Source organism: Symphalangus syndactylus, chromosome 9 (assembly GCF_028878055.3).
Source record: "Symphalangus syndactylus isolate Jambi chromosome 9, NHGRI_mSymSyn1-v2.1_pri, whole genome shotgun sequence".
NCBI lineage: Eukaryota > Metazoa > Chordata > Mammalia > Primates > Hylobatidae > Symphalangus > Symphalangus syndactylus.
The window spans coordinates 146254452-146275064 of NC_072431.2; positions in this window are offsets into that span (position 1 = coordinate 146254452).

A 20613-nucleotide genomic window follows, 5' to 3' on the forward strand; every position below is an offset into this window, starting at 1 on the left:
GCTTTACTTATACATGACTGATTTTTAACCCTCTCTAACATTTGCAGAATATGGTGTACTATGGTTAATAAGGACAATACCAAGTAATATCATGTTGAGAAAGCGTGCAGAAGTAGCATCAAAAAACAGACTTTTTCCAAAATGTTTACTAAAAACTTTCAATAAAAACAAGATTTTCTACTTAGAATTTCTACCTTGCATAACTCAAATGGAGCATGATTATTAAAATGACAAAAAGATTCCGTAATTGCCTAAGAGCTAAGAATAAGAATTGCTATATAAAAAAGCATAAATATGCCATATGAATGACATGTATAAGAATCATGGGAGTGCTATTTGGTATTTAGTATTTAGTTCCATTCTGCAGCATGATCAAAAAGAAGCATCTGTATAGTTCACTGTGCATTATAGCACAATAAATCACCTCATTAGGCTCAGATATATGTAAAGATTTACAGTCTGGGAAAGTCCACTAGATATTCTTAATCACTTCTTAGACTGTACTGTCCCCCATATTTCTCTTTTTCTATAGAAAGGTTGCACATGGAAAGGCTTTATTTGAAATCCAGCAATGAATGGAATGTCTGTGAAGCAAGAAATAGATGGAAATTGACATTTTAAAAGAAAGTTTGGCTTCTGAAGAGATACAGCTGTGACCTTGGTCTTTTTGTTGGAGAGAAGTATTCCCTAGCCTTACTGTACTATTTTTCCCAAAGCACCCTCTCTATTGTTCTCCCTTCATCTCTGGCTCGTATCATATGGCCCCTCCCTCATTCTATCTGGTGAGTTCTGAGAAAAATGCTTAAATTCTGCAGAGAAGATTGAGAACAATGCTAAATATTCCTCAGAGAAGCAAAATATTATGTTAACAGTTTATATTTTCACATGAAATTGTCTATCTCTTCTCTCTGTCTCATGTGTGTATGTGTGTATGTGTGTATGTGTATATATATATATATACATATAATATACAGTAGATATGTATATATAGAGTATAATATTCAGTATATATGTATATATAGTATAATATACCGTATATATGTATATATATACAGTGTGTGTGTGTATATATATATACATATATATATATATATATATGTATATATATACTACCATTTACCTCCCAGGCTATACGTCCTGACATCTTAAAAGTAGAAAGCCCTCACAGGCCGCGGTTGCTCATGCCTGTAATCCCAGCACTTTGAGAGGCCGAGGCGTGCAGATCACCTGAGGTCGGGAGTTCAAGACCAGCCTGACCAACATGGTGAAACCCCATCTCTACTAAAAATACAAAAAATTAGCTGGGCGTTGTGTTGCGCACCTGTAATCCCAGCTACTCAGGAGGTGGAGGCAGGAGAATCACATGAACCCGGGAGTCGGAGGTTGTGTGAGCCGAGACCATGACATTGCACTGCAGCCTGGGCAATGAGAGCAAAACTCCATCTGAAAAATAAAGGTGGATAGGCCTTAAAAGACTTTGGAAAATGAGATTTGTCAAATATTTATTAGAGATGAAGAAAATAAGTGCGGACCCACACGTAACTTGTCTGAGGTCACAGAAGTAGGGACCCACACGTAACTTGTATGAGGTCACAGAGGTAGTCATGCTGCAGCAGCCTTATTGGTTTTCCTCTATGACATGCATTATTATTGTTTTTGATCATTTCAAGAGGTTTCTAGTCGATAGTGGGACAAAATTTCTAATTTGGGAACCTAATTTTCTCTGCAAATCTTCTTTACATCTCTAGCTTATTAATACACCTCAGAAGTGTTACAGGAATTAATTCGCAGGATTTTGAAGAATATTTTGAGGTATGCTGGGAAAAATCATGTCAAGTATCAATGATTAGAAACTAAACAATCAATATTAGATATTGTAAAATTATATTTAATCTTCCATATGGCATAAATAAGTTATTTTAATGTACAGTCGTTGTACTTTGTAAATTTGCATATAAAATATTTGAAAAAATAACTTTCAATATGTAAAATGTAAATATACAAAGGAAAGGATCGGAAAAAATAGATAAAAATAATCAGGCTAAGAAAACACTACAGTGTCACCCTCAGAAGACTATAGAAGGATTCTCACCCTCGAGAAACAGAGGAACTTGAACATGGAAATGACCCTCTGCTGGCCATACTGATTATGGTACATAATTTTAAAAGGCTTTTAGAGAGAAGGGAAATGTTTTATTATGCATTCAGCACAGTGTTATGGTGATGTTTCTTAACTATCAGCTATTTTTAAAATTCTTATAATCTTTCTATAGATGACAAAGTTACATAAATATGAAGGATAAGAAGGGCCCCTGCAAACCTGATAATACAATTCTCTTTTCAATGATAACGTATTTCTAAGCGCGCATCTCCTAATCATATTGATGTGCATTAAGTGTTCTTTTACCTACACCTGTCAAAGTGGCTAAAGTAATATTTCATGAGGAGATAATTTTTTCCTTTAGGTGATTTTTTCCGCATAATACTCTAACATTTCCAATTCCATCTTTCTCGAAAAAGTTTACATGATATACATATACAATTACTAAAATTTTGGCGGCATAAATAATTTAAATGGACTTTACTTCAAAGATAATATTTACTTTTAAAGTTGTAAACCTTTGAATCATCAATTAATTAGAATTATCTTTTTCTTTATAAATAAAGTTTTTTGTCCCTACATATTTATGATTTGGAAATTTTCACCTGGAAAATTTCATTTTCAGTTGTATGCCTTGTCTTTAGTATAAAATTCAGTATTTCAATTTCAATATAATTTTTTGATTGATTTTAATGCAGAGAACAGAAAGGAATATCTTCAAATATAAACTACACAGAATCATTCTGTGAAACATCTTTCTGATCTGTGCATTCAGCTAACAGAGTTAAACCGTAATTTTGATTGAGCAGTTCTGAACACTCTTTCTGTAGAAAATGCAACTGGACATTTGCAGCGCTAAGAGGGTAGTAGTGGAAAAAGGAATATATTCAAATATAAAGTAAACAGAAGCATTCTGTGAAATTTCTTTCTGTTCTCTGCAACTTCTTTCTGTTCTCTGCATTCAACTAACAGAGTTGAGCCTTACTTTTGAAGGAGCAGTTCCGAAACACTCTTTGTGTAGAAACTGAAATTGGACATTCGGAGAGCTAAGAGGATAAAAGTCGAAAAAGGAATATCTTCAGCTAAATACTACACAGAAGCATTCTGTGAAACTTATTTCTGATATGTGCATTCAACTAACAGAGTAAAACCATACTTTTGATTGAGCCATTATGAACACTCTTTCTGAAGAAAATGCAAGTGGACATTCGGAGCACTAAGAAGGTAATACAGGAAAAAGGAATATATTCAAATATAAACTACACAGAAGAATTCTGTGAAACTTCTTTCTGTTCTGTGCATTCAACTAACAGAGTTGAACCTTACTTTTGATTGAGCCGTCCTGAAACACTCATTCTGTAGAAACTGCAATTGGACATTCTGAGCGCTAAGTGGCCTATATTGGGAAAAAGAATATCTCCAAATAAAAACTACTCAGAAGAATTCTGTGAAACTTATTTCTGATCTGTGCATTCAGCTAACAGAGTTAAACCATACTTTTGATTGAGCAGTTATTAAACACTGTTTCTGTAGGAAATGCAAGTGGACATTAGGAGCGCTAAGATTGTAATAGTGGAAAAAGGAATATCCCCAAATAAAAACTACACAGAAGCATTCTCTGAAACTCCTTTCTGTTCTCTGCAATAAACTAACAGAGTTGAGCCTTACTTTTGAAGGAGCTGTTCTGAAACACTCTTTGTGTAGAAACTGCCAGTGGACATTCGGAACGCTAAGAGGGTAAGAGTCGAAAAAGGAATATCTTCAACTAAATACTAAACAGAAGCATTCTGTGAAATTTCTTTCTTTTCTGTGCATTCAACTAAAAGAGTTGAACCTTACTTTTGATTGAGCCGTTCTGAAACACTCTTTCTGTAGAAAATGCAAGTGGTGATTCGGAGCGCTAAGAGGGTAATAGAGGAAAAAGGAATATCTTCAAATATAAACTACACAGAAGCATTCTGTAGAACTTCTTTCTGTTCCTTGCATTCAACTAACAATATTGAACCTTACTTTTGATTGACCAGTTCTGAAACTCTCTTTCTGTAGATACTGCAATTGGAAATTCTGAACGCTAAGAGTCCTATATTGGAAAAAGGAATATCTTCAAATAAAAACTACACAGAAGAATTCTTTGAAACTTCTTTCTGATCTGTGCATTCAACTAACAGAGTTAAACCATACTTTTGATTGAGCAGTTCTTAACACTCTTTCTGTAGAAAATGCAAGTGGACATTCGGAGCTCTAAGAGGGTAATAGTGGAAAAAGTAATATCGTCAAATAAGAACTACAGACAAGCATTCTGTGAAACTACTTTCTGTTCTGTGCATTCAAATAACAGAGTTGAACCTTACTTTTGATAGAGCCATTCTGAAACACTCTTTCTGTAGAAAATTCAATTGGACAATCTGAGCGATAAGAGGCCTACATTGGGAAAAAGAATATCTTCAAATAAAAACTACACAGAAGCATTCTGTGACACTTTTTCTGATCTGTGCATTCAGCTAACAGAGTTAAATCATACATTTGATTGATCAGTTCTGAACACTCTTTCTGTAGAAAATACAACTGGACATTTGGAGCGCTAAGAGGGTAATAGTGCAAAAAGGAATATATTCAAATATAAACTACACAGAAGCATTCTGTGAAACTTGTTTCTGTTCTGTGCATTCAACTAACATAGTTGAACCTTACTTTTGATTGAGCCTTTCTGAAACACTCTTTCTGTAGAAAATGCAATTGGACATTCTGAGCGCTAAGAGGCCTATATTGGTAAAAAGAATATCTTCATATAAACACTACACAGCAGCATTCTGTGAAACTTCTTTCTGATCTGTGCATTCAGCTAACAGAGTTAAACCATACTTTTGATTGAGCAGTTCTGAAACACTCTTTCTGTAGAAAATGCAACTGGACATTCAGAGCGCTAAGTGGGTAATAGTGGAAAATGGAATATCTTCAAATATAAACTACACAGAATAATTCTGTGAAACTTATTTCTGATCTGTGCATTCACCTAACACAGTTAAACCATACTTTTGATAGAGCAGTTCTGAACACACTTTCTGTAGAAAATGCAAGTGGACATTGGGAGATCTAAGAGGCCTATATTGGTAAAAAGTATATCTTCATATAAACACAACACAGCAGCATTCTGTGAAGCTTCTTTCTGATCTGTGCATTCAGCTAACAGAGTTAAACCATACTTTTGATTGAGCAGTTCTGAAACACTCTTTCTGTAGAAAATGCAACTGGACATTCAGAGCGCTAAGTGGGTAATAGTGGAAAATGGAATATATTCAAATATAAACTACACAGAAGCATTCTGTGAAACTACATTCTGTTCTGTGCATTCAACTAACAGAGTTGAACCTTAATTTTGATTGAGCAGTTCTGAAACACTCTTTCTGTAGAAAGTGTAATTGGATTTCTGAACGCTAAGAGTCCTATATTGAGAAAAATAATATCTTCAAATAAAAACTACAGAGATGCATTCTCTGAAACTACTTTCTGATCTGTGCATTCAGCTAACAGAATTAAATGATACATTTGATTTAGCAGTTCTGAAACACTCTTTCTGTAGAAAATGCAAGTGGACATTCAGTGCGCTAAGTTGGTAATTGTGGAAAAAGTAATATCTTCAAATAAAAACTACACAGAGGCATTCTCTGAAACTTCTTTCTGTTCTCTGCATTCAACTAACAGAGTTGAGCCTTATTTTTGAAGGAGCAGCCCTGAAACACACTTTCTGTAGAAACTGCAAGTGGACATTCCGAGCGCTACTAGGGTAATAGTGGAAAAAGGAATACCTTCAAATAAATACTACACAGAAGCAATCTGTGAAACTACTTTCTGTTCTGTGAATTCAACTAAAAGTGTTGAACCCTACTTTTCATTTTGCCGTTCTGAAACACTCTTTCTGTAGAAACTGCAATTGGATATTCGGAGTGCTAAGAGGCCTATATTTGAAAAAGGACTATCTTCAAATAAAAACTACACAGAAGCATTCTGTGAAACTTCGTACTGATATGTGCATTCAGCTAACAGAGATAAACCATACTTTTGATTGAGCAGTTCTGAACACTCTTTTTGTAGAAAATGCAGGTGGACATTCGGAGCGCTAAGAGGGTAATACTGAAAAAAGGAATATATTCAAATATAAACTACACAGAAGCATTCTGTGAAACTTCTTTTTGTTCTCTGCATTCAACTTACAGTGTTGAGCATTACTTTTGAAGGAGCAGTTCTGAAAAACTCTTTGTGTAGAAACTGCCAGTGGACATTCGGAGTGCTAAGAGGTTAATATTCAAAAAAGGAATATCTTCAACTAAATACTACACAGAAGCCTTCTCTGAAACTTATTTCTGATATGTGCATTTAACTAACAGAGTAAAACCATATTTTTGATTGAGCCGTTCTGAACACTCTTTATGTAGAAAATGCAAGTGGACATTCGGAGCGCTAAGAGGGTAATAGTGGAAAAAGGAATATATTCAAATATAAACTACTGAGAAGCATTCTGTGAAACTTCTTTTTGTTCTGTGCATTCAACTAACAGAGTTGAACCTTACTTTTGATTGAGCCGTTCTGAAACACTCTTTCTGTAGAAACTGCAATTTAACATACTGAGCGCTATGATGCCTATATTGGGATAAAGAATATCTTAAAATAAAAACTAAACAGATGCATTCTGTGAAACTTCTTTCTTATCTGTGCATTCAGCTAACAGAGTTAAACGATACTTTTGATTTAGCAGTTCTGAAACACACTTTCTGTAGAAAATGCAAGTGGTCATTCGGTGCGCTAAGATGGTAATTGTGAAAAAAGGAATATCTTCAAATAAAAACTACACAGAGGCATTCTCTGAAACTTGTTTCTGTTCTCTGCTTTCAACTAACAGGGTTGAGCCTTATTTTTGAAGGAGCAGTCCTGAAACACTCTTTCTGTAGAAACTGCAAGTGGACATTCGGAGCGCTAAGAGGGTAATAGTGGAAAAAGGAATATATTCAAATAAATACTACACAGAAGCATTCTGTGAAACTACTTTCTGTTCTGTGCATTCAACTAAAAGAGTTGAACCCTACTTTTGATTGAGCCATTCTGAAACACTCTTTCTGTAGAAACTGCAATTGGATATTCGGAGCGCTAAGAGGCCTATATTGGAAAAAGGACTATCTTCAAATAAAAACTACACAGAAGCATTCCGTGAAACTTCGTACTGATCTGTGCATTCAGCTAACAGAATTAAACCATACTTTTGATTGAGCAGTTTGGAAACACTCTTTCTGTAGAAAATGCAAGTGGACATTCGGAGCGCTTAGAAGGTAATAGTGGAAAAAGGAACATCTTCAAATATAAACTACACAGAAGCATTCTATGAAACTTCTTTCTGTTCCGTTCATTCAACTAACAGAGTTGAACCTTACATTTGATTGAGCAGTTCAGAAACACTCTTTCTGTAGATACTGCAATTGGACATACTGAGCGCTAAGACTCCTATATTGGAGAAAGGAATATCTTCAAATAAAAAGTACACAGAAGCATTCTGTGAAAATTCTTTCTGATCTGTGCATTCAGCTAACAGAGTTAAACCATACTTTTGATTGAGCAGTTCTGAACACTCTTTCTGTAGAAAATGCAAGTGGACATTCGGAGCGCTAAGAGGGTAATACTGAAAAAGGGAATATATTCAAATATAAACTACACAGAGGCATTCTGTGTAACTCCTTTCTGTTCTCTGCATTCAAATAACAGAGTTGAGCCCTACTTTTGAAGGAGCAGTTCTGAAACACTCTTTGTGTAGAAACTGAAATTGGACATTCGGAGAGCTAAGGGGATAATAGTCGAAAAAGGAATATCTTCAACAAAATACTACACGGAAGGATTCTGTGAAACTTATTTCTGATATGTGCATTCAAATAACAGAATAAAACCATACTTTTGATTGAGCCGTTCTGAACACTCTTTCTGTAGAAAATGCAAGTGGACATTCGGAGCACTAAGAGGGTAATACTGGAAAAAGGAATATATTCAAATATAAACTACACAGAAGCATTCTGTGAAACTTCTTGCTGTTCTGTGCATTCAAGTAACAGAGTTGAACCTTACTTTTGATGGAACCGTTCTGAAACCCTCTTTCTGTAGAAAATGCAAGTGGACATTCGGAGCGCTAAGATGGTAATAGTGGAAAAAGGAATACATTCAAATATAAACTACACAGAAGCATTCTGTGAAACTTCTTTCTTTTCTGTGCATTCAACTAACAGAGTTGAACCTTACTTTTGATTGAGCCTTCTGAAACACTCATTCTGTAGAAACTGCAATTGGACATTCTGAGCGCTAAGTGGCCTATATTGGGAAAAAGAATATCTCCAAATAAAAACTACTCAGAAGCATTCTGTGAAACTTATTTCTGATCTGTGCATTCAGCTAACAGAGTTAAACGATACTTTTGATTGAGAATTTATGAGACACTCTTTCTGTAGAAAATGCAAGTGGACATTCGGAGCGCTAAGATTGTATTAGTGGAAAAAGGAATATCCCCAAATTAAAACTACACAGAAGCATTCTCTGAAACTCTTTTCTGTTCTCTGCATTCAACTAACAGATTTGAGCCTTACTTTGAAGGAGCTGTTCTGAAACACTCATTGTGTAGAAACTGCCAGTGGACATTCGGAACGCTAAGAGGGTAATAGTTGAAAAAGGAATATCTATAACTAAATACTACACAGAAGCATTCTGTGAAACTTCTTTCTGTTCTGTTCATTCAACTAAAAGAGTTGAACCTTACTTTTGATTGAGCCGTTCTGAAACACTCTTTCTGTAGAAAATGCAAGTGGTGATTCGGAGCGCTAAGAGGGTAATAGTGAAAAAAGGAATATCTTCAAATATAAACTACACAGAAGCATTCTCTGAAACTTCTTTCTGTTCCGTGCATTCAACTAACAGTATTGAACCTTACTTTTGATTGAGCAGTTCTGAAACTCTCTTTCTGCAGATACTGCAATTGGACATTCTGAGCGCTAAGAGACCTATATTGGAAAAAGGAATATCTTCAAATAAAAACTACACAGAAGAATTCTGTGAAACTTCTTTCTGATCTGTGCATTCAACTAACAAAGTTAAACCATACTTTTGATTGAGCAGTTCTGAACACTCTTTCTGTAGAAAATGCAAGTGGACATTCGGAGCTCTAAGTGGGTAATAGTGGAAAAAGTAATATCGTCAAATATGAATTACAGAGAAGCATTCTGTGAAACTACTTTCTGTTCTGTGCATTCAAATAAAAGAGTTGAGCCCTACTTTTGAAGGAGCAGTTCTGAAACACTCTTTGTGTAGAAACTGCAATTGGACAATCTGAGCGCTAGAGGCCTATATTGGGAAAAAGAATATCTTCAAATAAAAATTACACAGAAGCATTCTGTGCAACTTCTTTCTAATCTGTGCATTCAGCTAAGAGAGTTAAATCATACATTTGATTGAGCAGTTCTGAACACTCTTTCTGTAGAAAATGCAACTGGACATTTGGAGCGCTAAGAGGGTAGTATTGGAAAAAGCAATATATTCAAATATAAACTACACAGAATCATTCTATGAAACTTCTTTTTGTTCTGTGCATTCAACTAACATAGTTGAACCTTACTTTTGATTGAGCTTTTCTGAAACACCCTTTCTGTAGAAACTGCAATTGGACATTCTGAGCACTAAGAGGCCTATATTGGTAAAAAGAATATCTTCATATAAACATTACACCGCAGCATTCTGTGAAACTTCTTTCTGTTCTATGCATTCAGCTAACAGAGTTAAACCATTCTTTTGATTGAGCAGTTCTGAAACAATCTTTCTGTAGATAATGCAACTGGAGATTCAGAGCGCTAAGTGGGTAATAGTGAAAAATGGAATATCTTCAAATATAAACTACACAGAAGAATTCTGTGAAACTTCTTTCTGATCTGTGCATTCACCTAAAAGGGTTAAAACACACTTATGTTTGAGCAGTTCTGAACACTCCTTCTGTAGAAAATGCAACTGGACATTTGGAGCGCTAAGAGGTTAATAGTGGAAAAAGGAATACCTTCAAATAAATACTACACAGAAGCATTCTGTGAAACTTCTTTCTGTTCTGTGAATTCAACTAAAGGAGTTGAACCCTACTTTTCATTGAGCCGTTCTGAAACACTCTTTCTGTAGAAACTGCAATTGGATATTCGGAGCGCTAAGAGGCCTATATATGAGAAAGGAATATCTTCAAATGAAAACTACACAGAAACATTCTGTGAAACTTCGTACTGATCTGTGCATTCAGCTAACAGAGTTAAACCATACTTTTGATTGAGCAGTTCGGAAACACTCTTTCTGTAGAAAATGCAAGTGGACATTCGGAGCGCTTAGAAGGTAATAGTGGAAAAAGGAATATCTTCAAATATAAACTACACAGAATCATTCTCTGAAACTTCTTTCTGTTCTGTTCATTCAACTAACAGAGTTGAACCTTACTTTTGATTGAGCCTTTCTGAAACACTCTTTCTGTAGAAACTGCAATTGGACATTCTGTGCGCTAAGAGGCCTATATTGGTAAAAAGAATATCTCCATATAAACACTACACAGCAGCATTCTGTGAAACATCTTTCTGATCTGTGCATTCAGCTAACAGAGCTAAACCATACTTTTGATTGAGCAGTTCTGAAACACTCTTTCTGTAGAAAATGCAACTGGACATTCAGAGAGCTAAGTGGGTAATAGTGGAAAACGGAATATCTTCATATATAAACTACACAGAAGAATTCTGTGAAACTTATTTCTGATCTGTGCATTCACCTAACAGAGTTAAATCATACTTTTGATAGAGCATTTCTGAACACACTTTCTGTAGAAAATGCAAGTGGACATTCTGAGCTCTAAGAGGGTAACAGTGGAAAAAGGAATATCTTCAAATACAAACTACACAGAAGCAATCTGTGAAAATACATTCTGTTCTGTGCATTCAAGTAACAGATTTGAACCTTAGATTTGATTGAGCCATTCTGAAACACTCTTTCTGTAGAAAATGCAAGTGGAGATTCGGAGCGCTAAGAGGGTAATAGTGGAAAATGGAATGTCTTCAAATATAAACTGCACAGAATCATTCTGTGAAACTTCTTTCTGATCTGTGCATTAAGCTAACAGAGTTAAACCATACTTTTGATTCAGCAGATCTGAACACTCTTTCTGTAGAAAATGCAACTGGACATTTGGAGGGCTAAGAGGCTAGTAGTGGAAAAAGGAATATATTCAAATATAAACAACACAGAAGCATTCTGTGAAACTTTTTTCTGATCTGAGCATTCAGCTAACAGAGTTAAACCATACTTTTGATTGAGCAGTTTTGAAACACTCTGTCTGTAGAAAATGCAACTGGTCATTCGTAGCGCTAAGTGGGTAATATTGGAAAAAAGAATATGTTCAAATATAAACTACACAGAAGCATTGTATGAAACTTCTTTCTGTTCTGTGCATTCAACTAAAAGAGTTGAACCTTACTTTTGATTGAGCCGTTCTGAAACACTCTTTCTGTAGAAACTGCAATTGGACATTCTAAGCGCTAAGAGGCCTACATTGGGAAAAATAATATCTTCAAATAAAAACTACACAGATGCATTCTGTGAAACTTATTTCTGATCTGTAAATTCAGATAACAGAGCTAAACCATATTTTTGATTGAGCAGTTATGAAACCCTCTTTTTGTAGAAAATGCAAGTGCACATTCGGAGCGCTAAGATTGTAATAGAGGAAAAAGGAATATCTCCAATTAAAAACTACACAGAAGCATTCTCTGAAACCCCTTTCTGTTCTCCGCATTCAACTAAGAGAGTTGAGCCTTACTTTCGAAGGAGCAGTTCTGAAACACTCTTTGTGTAGAAACTGCCAGTGGATATTCGGAGCGCTAAGTGGGTAATAGTCCAAAAAGGAGTATCTTCAACTAAATACTACACAGAAGCATTCTGTGAAACTTCTTTCTGTTCTGTGCATTCAACTAAGAGAGTTGAACCTTACATTTGATTGAGCCGTTCTGAAACACTCTTTCTGTAGAATCTGGAATTGGACATTCTGAGTGCTAAGAGGCCTATATTGGGAAAAATAATATCTTCAAATAAAAACTACACAGAAGCATTGTTTGAAACTTATCTCTGATATGTGCATTCAGCTAACAGAGTGAAACAATACTTTTGATTGCGCAGTTCAGAACACTCTTTCTGTGGAAAATGCAAGTGGACATTCGGAGCGCTATGAGGGTAAGAGTGGAAAAAGGAATATATTCAAATATAAACTACACAGTAGCATTCTGTGAAACTTCTTTCTGTTCTGTTCATTCAACTAAAAGAGTTGAACCTTAGTTTTGATTGAGCCGTTCTGAAACACTCTTTCTGTAGAAACTGCAATTGGACATTCTGAGCGCTAAGAGGCCTATATTGGGAAAGAGAATATCTACAAATAAAAACTACACAGAAGCATTCTGTGAAACTTCTTTCTGTTCTGTTCATTCAACTAAAAGAGTTGAACCTTAGTTTTGATTGAGCCGTTCTGAAACACTCTTTCTGTAGAAAATGCAAGTGGAGATTCGGAGCGCTAAGAGGGTAATAGTGGAAAAAGGAATGTCTTCAAATATAAACTACACAGAATCATTCGGTGAAACTTCTTTCTGATCTGTGCATTCAGCTAACAGAGTTAAACCATACTTTTGATTGAGCAGATGTGAACACTCTTTCTGTCGAAAATGCAACTGGATATTTGGAGCGCTAAGAGGGTAGTAGTGGAAAAGGAATACATTCAAATATAAACTACACAGAAGCATTCTGTGAAACTTCTTTCTGATCTGAGCATTCAGCTAACAGAGTTAAACCATACTTTTGATTGACCAGTTTTGAAACACTCTGTCTGTAGAAAATGCAACTGGACATTCGTAGCGCTAAGTGGGTAATAGTGGAAAAAAGAATATGTTCAAATATAAACTACACAGAAGCATTGTATGAAACTTCTTTCTGTTCTGTGCATTCAATTTCCAGGGTTGAACCTTACTTATGATTGAGCTGTTCTGAAACACTCTTTCTGTAGAAACTGCAATTGGACATTCTGAGCGCTAAGAGGCCTATATTGGGAAAATGAATATCTACAAATAAAAAGTACACAGAAGCATTCTGTGAAACTTCTTTCTGTTCTGTTCATTCAACTAAAAGAGTTGTACCTTAGTTTTGATTGAGCCGTTCTGAAAGACTCTTTCTGTAGAAACTGCAATTGGACATTCTGAGCGCTAAGAGGCCTATATTGGGAAAAAGAATATCTACAAATAAAAACTACACAGAAGCATTCTGTGATACTTATTTCTGAACTGTGCATTCAGCTAACAGAGTTAAACCATATTTTTGATTGAGCAGATCTGAACACTCTTTCTATAGAAAATGCAACTGGACATTTGGAGAGCTAAGAGGGTAGTAGTGGAAAAAGTAATATATTCAAATATAAACTACACAGAAGCATTCTGTGAAAATTTTTCTGATCTGAGCATTAAGCTAACAGAGTTAAACCATACCTTTGATTGAGCAGTTTTGAAACACTCTGTCTGTAGAAAATGCATCTGGACATTCGTAGCGCTAAGTGGGTAATAGTGGAAAAAAGAATATGTTCAAATATAAACTACAAAGAAGCATTGTATGAAACTTCTTTCTGTTCTGTGCATTCAACTAACAGAGTTGAACCTTACTGTTGATTGAGCCGTTCTGAAACACTCTTTCTGTAGAAACTGCAATTGGACATTCTGAGCGCTAAGAGGCCTATATTGGGAAAAAGAATATCTACAAATAAAAACTACACAGAAGTATTCTGTGAAACTTCATTCTGTTCTGTTCATTCAACTAAAAGAGTTGAACCTTACTTTTGATTGAGCCATTCTGAAACACTCTTTCTGTAGAAACTGCAATTGGACATTCTGAGCGCTAAGAGGCCTATATTGGGAAAAATAATATCTTCAAATAAAAACTACACAGAAGCATTGTGTGAAACTTATTACTGATATGTGCATTCAGCTAACAGAGTTAAACCATACTTTTGATTGCGCAGTTCCGAACACTATTTCTGTAGAAAATGCAAGTGGACATTCGGAGCGCTAAGAGGGTAATAGTGGAAAAAGGAATATATTCAAATATAAACTACACAGTAGAATTCTGTGAAAGTTCTTTCTGTTCTGTGCATTCAACTAACAGAGTTGAACCTTACTTTTGATTGAGCCGTTCTGAAACACTCTTTTTGTAGAAACTGCAATTGGACATTCTAAGCACTAAGAGGCCTACATTGGGAAAAAGAATATCTTCAAATAAAAACTACACAGATGCATTCTGTGAAACTTATTTATGATGTGTAAATTCAGTTAACAGAGCTTAACCATATTTTTGATTGGGCAGCTATGAAATACTCTTTTTGTTGAAAATGCAAGTGGACATTCGGAGCGCTAAGATTGTAATAGAGGAATAAGGAATATCTCCAATTAAAAACTACACAGAAGCATTCTCTGAAACCCCCTCTGTTCTCCGCATTCAACTAACAGAGTTGAACCTTACTTTTGAAGGAGCAGTTCTGAAACACTGTTTTTGTAGAACCTGCCAGTGGATATTCGGAGCGCTAATTGGGTAACAGTCCAAAAAGGAGTATCTTCAACTAAATACTACACAGAAGCATTCTGTGAAACTTCTTTCTGTTCTGTGCATTCAACTAAGAGAGTTGAACCTTACATTTGATTGAGCCGTTCTGAAACACTCTTTCTGTAGAAACTGCAATTGGACATTCTGAGCGCTAAGAGGCCTATATTGGGAAAAATAATGTCTTCAAATAAAAACTACACAGTAGCATTGTTTGAAACTTATTTCTGATATGTGCATTCAGCTAACAGAGTTAAACCATACATTTCATTGCGCAGTTCAGAACACTCTTTTGTAGAAAATGCAAGTGGACATTCGGAGCGCTAAGAGGGTAATATTGGAAAAAGGAATATGTACAAATAAAACTACACAGAAGCATTCTGTGAAACGTCTTTCTGTTCTGTGCATTCAACTACCGGGGTTGAACCTTACTTTTCATTGAGCCGTTCTGAAACACTCTTTCTGTAGAAAATGCAATTGGACATTCTGAGCGCTAAGAGGCCTATATTGGGAAAAAGAATATCTACAAATAAAAACTACACAGAAGCATTCTGTGAAACTTCTTTCTGTTCCGTTCATTCAACTAAAAGTGTTGAACCTTAGTTTTGATTGAGCCGTTGTGAAACACTCTTTCTGTAGAAAATGCAAGTGGAGATTCGGAGCGCTAATATGGTAATAGTGAAAAAAGAAATGTCTTCAAATATAAACTACACAGAATCATTCTGTGAAACAACTTTCTGATCTGTGCATTCAGCTAACAGAGTTAAACCATACTTTTGATTGAGCAGATCTGAACACTCTTTCTGTAGAAAATGCAACTGGACAATTGGAGCGCTAAGAGGGTAGTAGTGGAAAAAGGAATATATTCAAATATAAACTACACAGAAGCATTCTGTGAAACTTCTTTCTGATCTGAGCATTCAGCTAACAGAGTTAAACCATACTTTTGATTGCGCAGTTCAGAACACTCTTTCTGTAGAAAATGCAAGTGGACATTCGGAGCGCTAAGAGGGTAATAGTGGAAAAAGGGATATATTCAAATATAAACTACACAGAAGCATTCTGTAGAACTTCTTTCTCTTCTGTGCATTCAACTAACAGCGTTGAACCTTACTTTTGATTGAGCCTTTCTGAAACACTCTTTCTGTAGAAACTGCAATTGGACATTCTAAGCGCTAAGAGGCCTACATTGGGAAAAAGAATATCTTCAAATAAAAACTACACAGATGCATTCTGTGAAACTTATTTCTGATCTGTAAATTCAGTTAACAGAGCTAAACCATATTTTTGATTGAGCAGTTATGAAACACTCTTTTTTAGAAAATGCAAGTGGACATTCGGAGCGCTAAGATTGTAATAGAGGAAAAAGGAATATCTCCAATTAAAAACTACACAGAAGCATTCTCTGAAACCCCTTTCTGTTCTCCGCATTCAACTAACAGAGTTGAGCCTTACTTTTGAAGGAGCAGTTCTGAAACACTCTTTGTGTAGAAACTGCCAGTGGATATTCGGAGCGCTAAGTGGGTAATAGTCCAAAAAGTAGTATCTTCAACTAAATACTACACAGAAGCATTCTGTGAAACTTCTTTCTGTTCTGTGCATTCAACTAAGAAAGTTGAACCTTACATTTGATTGAGCCGTTCTGAAACACTCTTTCCGTAGAAACTGCAATTGGACATTCTGAGCGCTAAGAGGACAATATTGGGAAAAAAAATATCTTCAAATAAAAGCTACACAGAAGCATTGTGTGAAACTTATTTCTGATATGTCCATTCAGCTAACAGAGTTAAACCATACTTTTGATTGTGCAGTTCAGAACACTCTTTCTGTAGAAAATGCAAGTTTACATTTGGAGCGCTAAGAGGGTAATAGTGGAAAAAGGAATATATTCAAATATAAACTACACAGAAGCATTCTGTGAAACTTCTTTCTGTTCTGTGCATTCAAGTACCAGGGTTGAACCTTACTTTTGATTGAGCCGTTCTGAAACACTCTTTCTGTAGAAACTGCAATTGGACATTCTGAGCGCTAAGAGGCCTATATTGGGAAAAAGAATATCTAGAAATAAAAACTACACAGAAGCATTCTGTGAAACTTCTTTCTGTTCTGTTCATTCAACTAAAAGAGTTGAACCTTAGTTTTGATTGAGCCTTTCTGAAACACTCTTTCTGTAGAAAATGCAAGTGGAAATTCGGAGCGCTAAGAGGGTAATAGTGGAAAAAGGAATGTCTTCCAATATAAACTACAAAGAATCATTCTGTGAAACTTCTTTCTGATCTGTGCATTCAGCTAACAGAGTTAAACCATACATTTGATTGAGCAGATCTGAAAACTCTTTCTGTAGAAAATGCAACTGGACATTTGGAGCGCTAAGAGGGTAGTAGTGGAAAAAGAATATATTCAAATATAAACTACACAGAAGCGTTCTGTGAAACTTCTTTGTGATCTGAGCATTCAGCTAACAGAGTTAAACCATACTTTTGATTGAGCAGTTTTGAAACACTCTGTCTGTAGAAAATGCAACTGGACATTCGTAGCGCTAAGTGGGTAATAGTGGAAAAAAGAATATGTTCAAATATAAACTACACAGAAGCATTGTATGAAACTTCTTTCTGTTCTGTGCATTCAACTAACAGAGTTGAAACTTACTTTTGATTGAGCCGTTCTGAAACACTCTTTCTGTAGAAACTGCAATTGGACATTCTGAGCACTAAGAGGCCTATATTGGGAAAAATAATATCTTCAAACAAAAACTACACAGAAGCATTGTGTGAAACTTATTTCTGATATGTGCATTCAGCTAACAGAGTTAAACCATACTTTTGATTGTGCAGTTCCCAACACTCTTTCTGTAGAAAATGCAAGTGGACATTCGGAGTGCTAAGAGGGTAATATTGGAAAAAGGAATATATTCTAATATAAACTACACAGTAGCATTCTGTGAAACTTCTTTCTGTTCTGTGCATTCAACTAACAGCGTTGAACCTTACTTTTGATTGAGCCGTTCTGAAACACTCTTTCTGTAGAAACTGCAATTGGACATTCTAAGCGCTAAGAGGCCTACATTGGGAAAAAGAATATCTTCAAATAAAAACTACACAGATGCATTCTGTGAAACTTATTTCTGATCTGTAAATTCAGTTAACAGAGCTAAACCATATTTTTGAATGAGCCGTTCTGAAACAATCTTTTTGTAGAAAATGCAAGTGGACATTCAGAGCACTAAGATTGTAATAGAGGAAAAAGGGATATCTCCAATTAAAAACTACACAGAAGCATTCTCTGAAACCCCTTTCTGTTCTCCGAATTCAACTAACAGAGTTGAGCCTTACTTTTGAAGGAGCAGTTCTGAAAAACTCTTTGTGTAGAAACTGCCAGTGGATATTCGGAGCGCTAAGTGTGTAATAGTCCAAAAAGCAGTATCTTCAACTAAATACTACACAGAAGCATTCAGTGAAACTTCTTTCTCTTCTGTGCATTCAACTAAGAGAGTTGAACCTTACATTTGATTCAGCCGTTCTGAAACACTCTTTCTGTAGAAACTGCAATTGGACATTCTGAGCGCTAAGAGGCCTATATTGGGAAAAATAATATCTTCAAATAAAAATTACCCAGAAGCATTGTTTAAAACTCATTTCTGATATGTGCATTCAGCTAACAGAGTTAAACAATACTTTTGATTGCGCAGTTCAGAACACTCTTTCTGTAGAAAATGCAAGTTGACATTCGGAGCGCTAAGAGGGAAATAGTGGAAAAAGGGATATATTCAAATATAAACTACACAGTAGCATTCTGTGAAACTGCTTTCTCTTCTGTGCATTCAACTAATAGCGTTGAACCTTACTTTTGATTGAGCCGTTCTGAAACACTCTTTCTGTAGAAACTGCAATTGGACATTCTAAGCGCTAAGAGGCCTACATTGGGAAAAAGAATATCTTCAAATAAAAACTACACAGATGCATTCTGTGAAACTTATTTCTGATCTGTAAATTCAATTAACAGAGCTAAAACATATTTTTGATTGAGCAGTTATGAAACAATCTTTTTGTAGAAAATGCAAGTGGACATTCGGAGCGCTAAGATTGTAATAGAGTAAAAAGGAATATCTCCAATTAAAAACTACACAGAAGCATTCTCTGAAACCACTTTCTGTTCTCCGCATTCAACTAACAGAGTTGAGCCTTACTTTTGAAGGAGCAGTTCTGAAACACTCTTTGTGTAGAAACTGCCAGTGGATATTCGGAGCGCTAAGGGGGTAATAGTCCAAAAAGAAGTATCTTCAACTAAATACTACACAGAAGCATTCTGTGAAACTTCTTTCTGTTCTGTGCATTCAAATAAGAAAGTTGAACCTTACATTTGATTGAGCCGTTCTGAAACACTCTTTCTGTAGAAACTGCAATTGGACATTCTGAGCGCTAAGAGGCCTATATTGGGAAAAATAATATCTTCAAATAAAAACTACACAGAAGCATTGTTTGAAACTTATTTCTGATATGTGCATTCAGCTAACAGAGTTAAACCATACTTTTGATTGCGCAGTTCAGAACACTCTTTCTGTAGAAAATGCAAGTGGACATTCGGAGCGCTAAGAGGGTAATAGTGGAAAAAGGAACATATTCAAATATAAACTACACAGAAGCATTCTGTGAAACTTCCTTCTGTTCTGTGCATTCAACTACCAGGGTTGAACCTTACTTTTTATTGAGCCGTTCTGAAACACTCTTTCTGTAGAAACTGCAATTGGACATTCTGAGTGCTAAGAGGCCTATATTGGGAAAAAGAATATCTACAAATAAAAACTACACAGAAGCATTCTGTGAAACTTCTTTCTGTTCTGTTCATTCAACTAAAAGATTTGAACGTTAGTTTTGATTGAGCCGTTCTGAAACACTCTTTCTGTAGAAAATGCAAGTGGAGATTCGGAGCGCTAAGAGGGTAATAGTGGAAAAAGGAATGTCTTCAAATATAAACTACACAGAATCATTCTGTGAAACTTCTTTCTGATCTGTGCATTCAGCTAACAGAGTTAAACCATACTTTTGATAGAGCAGATCTGAACACTCTTTCTGTAGAAAATGCAACTGGACATTTGGAGCGCTAAGAGGGTAGTAGTGGAAAAAGGAATATATTCAAATATAAACTACACAGAAGCATTCTGTGAAACTTCTTTCTGATCTGAGCATTCAGCTAACAGAGTTAAACCATACTTTTGATTGAGCAGTTTTGAAACACTCTGTCTGTAGAAAATGCAACTGGACATTCGTAGCGCTAAGTGGGTAATAGTGGAAAAAACAATATGTTCAAATATAAACTACACAGAAGCATTGTATGAAACATCTTTCTGTTCTGTGCATTCAGCTAACAGAGTTGAATCTTACTTTTGATTGAGCCGTTCTTGAACACTCTTTCTGTAGAAACTGCAATTGGACATTCTGAGCGCTAAGAGGCCTATATTGGGAAAAATTATATCTTCATTTAAAAACTACACAGAATCATTGTGTGAAACTTATTTCTGATGTGTGCATTCAGCTAACAGAGATAAACCATACTTTTGATTGCGCAGTTCCGAACACTCTTTCTGTAGAAAATGCTAGTGGACATTCGGAGCGCTAAGAGGGTAATAGTGGAAAAAGGAATATATTCAAATATAAACTACACAGTAGCATTCTGTGAAACTTATTTCTGTTCTGTGCATTCAACTAACAGAGTTGAACCTTACTTTTGATTGAGCCGTTCTGAAACATTCTTTTTGTAGAAACTGCAATTGGACATTCTAAGCGCTAAGAGGCCTACACTGGGAAAAAGAATATCTTCAAATAAAAACTACACGGATGCATTCTGTG